The sequence below is a fragment of the Aythya ferina genome (genome assembly GCF_964211825.1).
Source record: "Aythya ferina genome assembly, contig: HAP1_SCAFFOLD_257, whole genome shotgun sequence".
Classification (NCBI taxonomy): Eukaryota; Metazoa; Chordata; class Aves; order Anseriformes; family Anatidae; genus Aythya; species Aythya ferina.
In genome coordinates, this window is record NW_028181284.1 from 58,911 (window position 1) to 67,069 (window position 8,159).

The window sequence follows — 8,159 nt, forward strand, 5'->3', positions numbered from 1 at the left end:
GAGCAGGGATTTTTACTGATCCTGGCCGGACAACAAAGACTACTTATTAGAGAAGTACAATTCTTTTTTTCCTTGTGATAACTTTTCTTGACCAAAAAACACGATTGTGAATGAGGGAAATGAAAGATGTAACATGGGGACGTGCGGATACTCACGATGATGCAGCCTTCTATCCGCATGTTCGCTGCGCTGCTGGGATAGCAGCTGCGGGAGCCTGGCAGCAGAGGGCAGTGAAGCCAAGCAGCTGGGATCCGTCTCTGGGGAAGGGGGCACTGAGAAAGCGCTTGCAAACGGGGCACAAGCCCTCAGCCTCTGGAGGCGGCGCCTGTCAGGCGTGAAGGAACGGGATCCCTTCACGGAAGATGCTGTGGGCTTGCTGAGGCTCGAAGAACAGACGGTGCTGGCTGCTACCAGCGTGCTGCAGCAGCGGCAAGACAGAGCCGTGGTGGTTTTCCTCAGCTGGGCAGCTGAGCTCCAGCACAAGCGCTCTCTCCCTGCCCCTCCTCCAACGCCAAGGGGAGAAAAGAGGCTGGCAAGGGCTCAAGGGCTGCCAGAAGGACAGGGAGATCACTCCACAAGGAGCGTCACGGGCAAAGCAGGCTCAGCACAGCCTGTTCCAGTCCAGCCCGGGGCCTGCTCCTGAGGGGGCTCTCCACAGGCCGCGGCCTCCTCCAGGCCACAGCCACCTGCTCCACCGGGGGCTCCTCCAGCCACAGGGGGGCTGCAGCGTGGAGATCTGCTCCACGGGGGACCCATGGGCTGCAGGGGGACAGCCTGCTCCACCAGGGGCCTCTCCCTGCACAGGCCGCAGGGGAACTGCTGCTGTGAGCCTGGAGCACCTCCTGCCTCCTGCTGCACGGACCTTGGGGGCTGCACAGAGCTTTCTCACTCCTCCCTGAGCCAGACGCTGCTGGGCAGCAGCTTTTGTTCCCTTTCTTAGATGCAAGATCTTCTTAAATTCAGTCCAGCCAAGTAGGAAAAGTAAATGTGGACAGCTGTATCTTGGCAAAGAAGATAGTAGGGAGCAAGGAGGTTCAGCAGTCAAGATGGAAGGTGATGCCATGAGGCTTACAGGCTAGTAATGTTCTAGTGAAACCCAGCCTTCCTAAAGAAACCTGCCTTACTACTTGATGTGAATAACAGACTCTGTTCAGCTCTTTCCTAACATAGAAACGGTGCTGACTGCTTCTTCAGAGTAACAGAAGTTCGTGATACTACTGAAATAGTTGTGGTTCAGATGTAGATCTGATTTCTCCTAAGCACACTGAATTCACAACTGTTGATCCTCCAGAGGAGGCTTTGCAATTGAACACCTGGAGAATAGGTAAATTTCCCGCTGTTGTTCTCCTCTCCTCTTGTTTTGTTTTGTTTTGTTTTGTTCCTAGTAGCATAGGCTTAAGACTCTGAAGAAACAAGCTGCTTTTTTTCATTTCCAGCACTGGCTGTTTCTCCTGAGCCCCGCCTTCTATTTTTGCAGTCATAGGATATGTGGATGTAAATTCGTGGAGAGAGGTAGAAAACTCTTTCAACTGGTGTTTTTTCGGCTATGTGGGGAGAACAAATAGAGTGGCTTTGAATATTCTGGCTCTTATTCAGAGCAGCATGTGGAGGGAGACAGATGCGTTTGCTTTTTTAGTGCAATGGCTTCAGAAGCAAGAGGGGAAAAAGCACTTTCTCTGGGAGCTGAAGAAGGTGTCCTAATCACAGGAGAGGTTTCTAAATGGCATATCTTTGCGAGGGTTCCTGTAGTTCAGAGGTTTTTGTTTGTTTGTTCGACGTTGGAAGGTTTTACTCTTAATATTCATGTCCTTCAGCAGAAGTGAGAAATGTGATTTTATTTTGTGCAGTGTCGTGGACCCTCCGAAATCTCCTGGGAATGTTGAATACCTCGCCCAGTACCAATGTGATGACCGTGGAGACAAGGAGAAAGCAAGAAGATCAAAAGAACGTGACCTCATTTCAAAAGAAACCGTTTTGTCCGGCAAAGAGTCTTGTGAGCCTGGTGAGAAATTGCGGCATACTTCCTGTCTCGAGTCTGACACTGAATGTAGCTCTAAAAACCTTTCCTCCTCAGCTGTTACAGAGAGATGCCAAGATACAAAGGACAAGACTAAAACCACTGAGAAAGAGCATTACGAATGCAAGAGGGAACATGCTCCTAGTGAAGAGAAGGAGAGTCAAAAAGCAGGTCCTTCCAGCAAGAGAAGGGTAAAGTTGAATACAAAGAATACAAACTTGAGCTCCTGATTGGCTTCATGCTGAACTCTGTGCTGTTCTTGTCCTAATCTTGGTCTCTCCATAGATAATATGGTTTAAATCCAAATAGAATCGTGCGATGAGGAAGATCTCACTGCAACAAATTCAACATCTAAAATCAAAGTTGACATTTTCCGTGATTTTCTTCCTGAGCAGAAGTGTGCAGTACTCCTTTTATATTAACGTAGAGATTATTTCAAACAGTCTTGAAGTGCTTGATGACTTAACAGTCTGCAGATTGATTATCAAATCAAAAAAACCCCGACTTGGTAGACTATTTTTTTCCCAGTTTTGAATGACCACTAGGAAGAAGGTTATTCCGGCATCAAAAAAGTCATGTGGAATGTAACAAAATTTACTGAACCAGTAAGTAAAAATTATATTTTTCTATTAGTTCCATTGTTGCAACTCTTCAGACGCTTATGGATGGCATAGATAACAGAGGGGAGATCGTGGTAATCGGAGCTACCAACAGACTGGATTCTATAGATCCTGCTTTACGAAGACCAGGACGCTTTGGCAGACACTTCCTCTTCAACTTGCCAAATTAAGAGGTGAGAACTTAAATTCAACGTTAGTGCTACCATGGCAAAGTCCAACTTTATAGGAAAAAAAAAATAATTGACAACTTGAACAAAAGAGTGACACGTGGAGACACTGCGTTGTTCCATGGAGGGCAAATCTAGTACTGGATATATATGGTCAGGATGATACCACCAAGTAGTTAGTTCTATAATCAAACCTTTCATTCCCAAAGTTGTACCTGTTTGCTTAATTATTTAGTCCACTTGGGCGCTTTCATCATGAAGTTGTGTTTTTGGTCTCAATCCTTCACTTATGAGTGAACAGGGGACGTGTTTGCATTTGATTGTGCCCCGGATCAGTGGTAGTAGTTTGAGTCATAATTCTTTTCTTCTTTATAGTAATTGTAGCAATTGGAAGCATTGTGCCAGAAGTGCTTTCTGTGAATTTACTGACTGGAAAGCAAATGTGATGAAGTAATGAGACTGTCCCAATGAAAGCTTGCTAAGTTTTAGAGAAGTTTTTTGGACAGCAAAGAAATGTTTCTGGATAAATTTTTCATTACAGTATTTTCCTCTGGGTCCTTAGGTCTCGTAGTTTGGAAACTTGTTATTGAAGCTATAAATGCCTTTTCTTTCATTGTAGGTTCCTATAAAAAGTTCAGTATAACAAATAAGAAATATTCAATTTCCTGGTTGAAAATGCAGAGTGTATATTAAATAACTGTAAAATACTTGAAAGTTGAGCAAGTAAGAAAAGTGTATTAATAGATGAGGGGTTTTGAGGGAGGACTGTTTTTTTTTTGTCTGTTTGTTTGCCTTTTGGTTTGTTTGTTTCTTGTTGGTATTTTTAAGGAAAACTTGGGACAAGCTAAAATGCAATGATTTTGCTTCCAGGCTAGAAAAGAAATTTTCAAGATTCATACTTGTGACTGGACCCCTCAGCCACCGGACATGTTGCATGATGAACTAGCTGAGAAATGCATTGGTAAGACTGAAACAGAAACGGATTCTTGCTTGTGACCAAGTTGTAAAGAACCTTAGCTTGTACCAGGCAGTACCCATGCTCTTGTGCCTTGCTGCACAACTAGTCAACGAGGCAGCTGGCACACCTTCATAGCAATCTGAGTGAGATGCTTTCATCTATTTACTCTTTGTTATCGTTCCTCTTGTTGTCTGAGAACATTAAATGGTTCTGGGGCATCTTCCTCGAGAGTATAGTTTTTGATGAGGAGTCTGCTTCAGCTGCATAAGCGCAGGATATCAGGCAGTGAGCAACATGAAACTTCCCTGCAGAGCGGTAGCACTTTGAATTCCCTGTTAAGCTGTTTGGTTTTGGCATTACAAATTCTTTAAATGTTGCATGTTGTAAACCTGGGCCTTGACCGATGTAACGTTTGATTTTTGTTTGTTAGGATACTGTGGTGCAGATATCAAATCTTTATGTACTGAAGCTGCGCTGTGCTCTCTACGCCGATGCTATCCTCAGATTTATGCAAGTAGGGAGAAGTTGCTACTAGACGTTAATTCTATTAAAATAAAAGCAAAGGACTTTTTCATGGCTATGAAGAAGGTTGTTCCAGCTTCAAACCGGATCAAGGCTTCACCCGTATAAGCACTATCACCCATTTTCAAGCCACTTTTTAAAAGATCAGTAGAGAATATTTTACAAGTTGTGCAGATCTTCCCGCATGCACAGCTTGCGCTAAAGAAGGACCAACAGCAAGGTATAACCACAGCATCCACTTCTTTATAATTCTGCTAAAGCAAAAACTTGCGGTTTGTGCAATCAACTTAAACCTTTCAGACATAATGGTGGTAGAATTTTATTATTTCCATGTGCATGTCTTTTTTTTGGGCAAGTCTGGAATACAACGCATAGGTTTTATTGTGGATTTGAAACTGAAATGCCAAATGGAAGCTCTGAATGACTCAATACACAGTAAAGGATGATGCGTTCTCTACTGAAGCATCCTGCTTCTGACGGCAGCTAAGATAATTAGCATTTGTAGAGGTTGACTTGAGGTTTGAAGTATAAGGCACCTATTTTTCTTTAAAAAATCAAAACTCAGATCTTTGGAGGGGAAGCATTTCTAGGTCAATGTTTCTAATTCCTTTCTGAAGAATGTCAGGACCAGGATACAAGTATAACTGGTCTAAGCTAAATATTGTTTTAGCTATCATCATTTTTAACCAGTCTCCTAATTTAAATGTTTGTGGATCGTACTATACACGTGAGATCAATTAGCATTGATATTTACTAGATGAATGGAATTCTGTGGCCATCACATCCTTTATCCCCGTGCTTTCATTGTGGGAACCTCCTCCAGAAAGAAATGGTCTTGTTTGTTTTTGTTTTATTTTAGCTATTTAGCAACTGCAGAAATTGTTCGTAATCTTCTTTATTCTAAGGGGGAGAAAAAAATCACCAAGAGTAGCGTACCTTACACGTACACATCAGTGGGACTTAGTACAGCTTTGTAGGGCCTTGTGCCATCTCCTTAGATCTGTGGTGGGCTGAACTCTAGGAAATAGCTTTCAGTGTGTGCTCTCAAATGAAGAAAGGGTTTTGGCACTGATTTAGAAGCTGTATTAATGGAAGAGAAAGAGACCAAGGCTATTCAGGAAAGTTAACAAACCTCTTTTGCCTTTCAGAGCATTTCAATCCTATTTTACAAGATGATATGTTTGACAGTGATGACGTTGCATCCTTGGTTTCTGGAGATGAATTAAAAGATGGAATGCCTAATGGACCAGAGAAAAAATGCCTCTGTTTCAGCAGGTAAAGAAAGATAGATCCCTGTTACGTTTAAATTCTCAGGTCTGCTGAGTCTTTGTAAACAGTTCCAGCTGTTAAAAGTGCGAGGGGTGGTAGACGAAGGGGCAACATCAAGTTTGTGTGTTGAAGGGGTGCTTGGTATTCACAAGAAGAAAGGGTGGAGGGACTAAAGTTGTAATGAAGTTGCTCTGAATGACCAAATTGAAAAGCCCAGGCTTCTCTTCGTAAGCCAAAGTGATCCGTAGACTACCAGAACACGTTGACTTAATCCATGGCATTCTTTGAAAGACTCAAGACCACATAAATGTGCTGTCTGTCCTTTTAGCTAAAAATACCCCAGCTTTATGGGTTTGTGTTGCCACCTTTTGCCCTTCTGTTTTCCAGGATTGTTAAACCAGTAGTGAATTATGTAGCAGAAAGAAAACCGAGAAAGGGCTTGTTAAAACACCTTGAGAAAAAATTGAATGGTGTCTTTATTTGTTAAGCCACCAAGTTGTGTTAATCTTGTGATATTTTAGTATGGAAGTCATGCAAGCCCACAGTTGGAAAGTTAGATCATGTTGTCACAGCTGGATCAGTTATTTTTCTCAGTTTCTATTGCTGTGCTGTCCAGAAGATTTTCTGTGCTTTAGAGCAAGGCTAAGTCTCTAGCATCTTTGATTTAAGCCAGCAAAGGTACAGCCTGATTGTAGCGGGGAAACAAATGCTCCTCACCAATTTATTTTTAAATAAAAATAAATTTATAATAAAGTAAATAATAAATATATAATAAATAATAAATTTATAATAAAGTAAAGCAAGATTGCAGGGATATTAATTTGCAGTCTTGGTTTAGTAAAGAATAGGAAACACAAGGGAAGAAGGTGAAACAATTGGAATGACTGAATAACTTAACTGGAAATCTTACATGTATTTAATGTACCGCTGCCATTTGGATTATTTGGGGAGGGAAGAGAAAGTCTATAGGAAAATTACTTGGAACATCTGTGTGTCTATTCAGCACCTCATTTATAAACTTGTTTTCTTAACTCCTGTTCTAGGAGTGCTTTCTGTGAACCAACATCATGCCAGCCCCGTCTGCTAATAGTAGGAAAAGAAGGGTACAGCCAGGTTTCTTACGTGGCACCCGCGGTGTTGCATGCTTTGGAGAAGTTTCCCGTTCACACCCTGGACCTTTCTGTTCTGCTTACAAACGTTGCATCGCCAGAAGAAATCTGCGGACAGGTACCTTTTTTCTTTTTCTTCTCATCGGATTCACTGACTGTATGTAAAGGATCAATGGAGTTGCAAGTAAGGTGAACAAAATTCATTGGTAATGGAGGTGGCCTTGTTTTAATGTGCTGGGATGTTTGCTTCTGTCTGAAAATCCCCTTTTGTTTTAGACAGCACCACAAACAATCTGGATGTTGTACATGTCGACATTTTCCATACCCAGTTTTACAGTGAGGCTGTTGCTAGCAGCTCAGGAAGCTGGGCGGTGTTGCTAATGAACATCTCTTTGTGGAAAGAAATGCTGCTCATGTCACTGGGATCCAGAAAGTAGTTCTCATTGCCTCCTAAGACTGTGTGCTCCCAGTAGATGGCTCTGTATCAGACTGCATGTCGGCTACTTTTTGTAGCCTTCTTCTAAATTATATTAGTAAGGCAACCAAGGTTTGGGGCTTCTGTTTATTTTGTTTTCGCACGGACGTACACAACTTGTGCTGTTGCAGTATGTGCAATAAAAGCATTAACATTCAGAAAACACTTCATTTGCACGGTGATGTGGTTTTAACTAGAAAAAATGAACAGATTTGGTGTTTTTACTTTTAGGCAGGAAATCCATTTTCTTGTTTGGCATCACTACCTTAAAATATTTTTACTTTTCGTGGAAACATTTGAGAGCCATACAAGTAAGGACAGACATGTTACACGACTGAATACTGATGTGTCCCTTAAGAGGGACATTTCCTTTCTTTGTTATGCGATGATTGTGGCTGTGGCCATATAGCTACGGTGTCTAGCCACTGCCTGAATATATCCTTCCCATCTTCTGACTAGAGTTCTCCGAGTACTGATAATCTGAAAGGGTGCACAGAGAAATTCCTTATGTGAAAGGATGCTTGCCACTCTGTTCACGCAGTTTCATTTCATGGGGCAGTCAGATGGCTATGTAGCTATGTATTAAGAGGTTCTTGTACGTGTTTTAGTTTTCTTACGCAAGCTTTCCTTTTCACTAGCTGATCCGAAATGCTCAGAAGACAGCACCAAGCACAATTTATGTCCCAGATATCCATTTATGGTGGGACAACGCTGGACCTGCCTTGAAACTTACTTTTCTAACTCTACTACGTAACATTCCAGCATTTTCGCCAGTTTTGCTGCTTGCTACGTCTGATGTACGTCACTCAGATCTCCCAGAAGAGGTATTTGTCAATACTTTTCTTACTATTTCTTCAGTGTCTTGTAATTTATATATGCTTTCAGCATCAAAATGCTGTGCTTTCTTAAATGCATGCTGTTATTACTCAGGCACCCTAACAAATCACTTAAAATTTGCTTAGAGAAAAAGAATACTGTGAAAGCATCTGCTTCAGGTTTTTTCTGAGTCAAGCAAGTGACTT

General features: G+C 42.0%; 1 pseudogene across 1 annotated transcript; it reads left to right on the forward strand.

Moving 5' to 3' along the window:
- Positions 1-1,138: 1,138 nt before the first annotated feature.
- LOC311429038 (ATPase family AAA domain-containing protein 2-like) lies at positions 1,139-4,533 on the forward strand (annotated as a pseudogene). The gene is made up of 6 exons: positions 1,139-1,324; positions 1,437-1,512; positions 1,848-2,208; positions 2,651-2,810; positions 3,675-3,765; positions 4,193-4,533. The product of its transcript is annotated as an ATPase family AAA domain-containing protein 2-like (transcript).
- Positions 4,534-8,159: the final 3,626 nt, after the last annotated feature.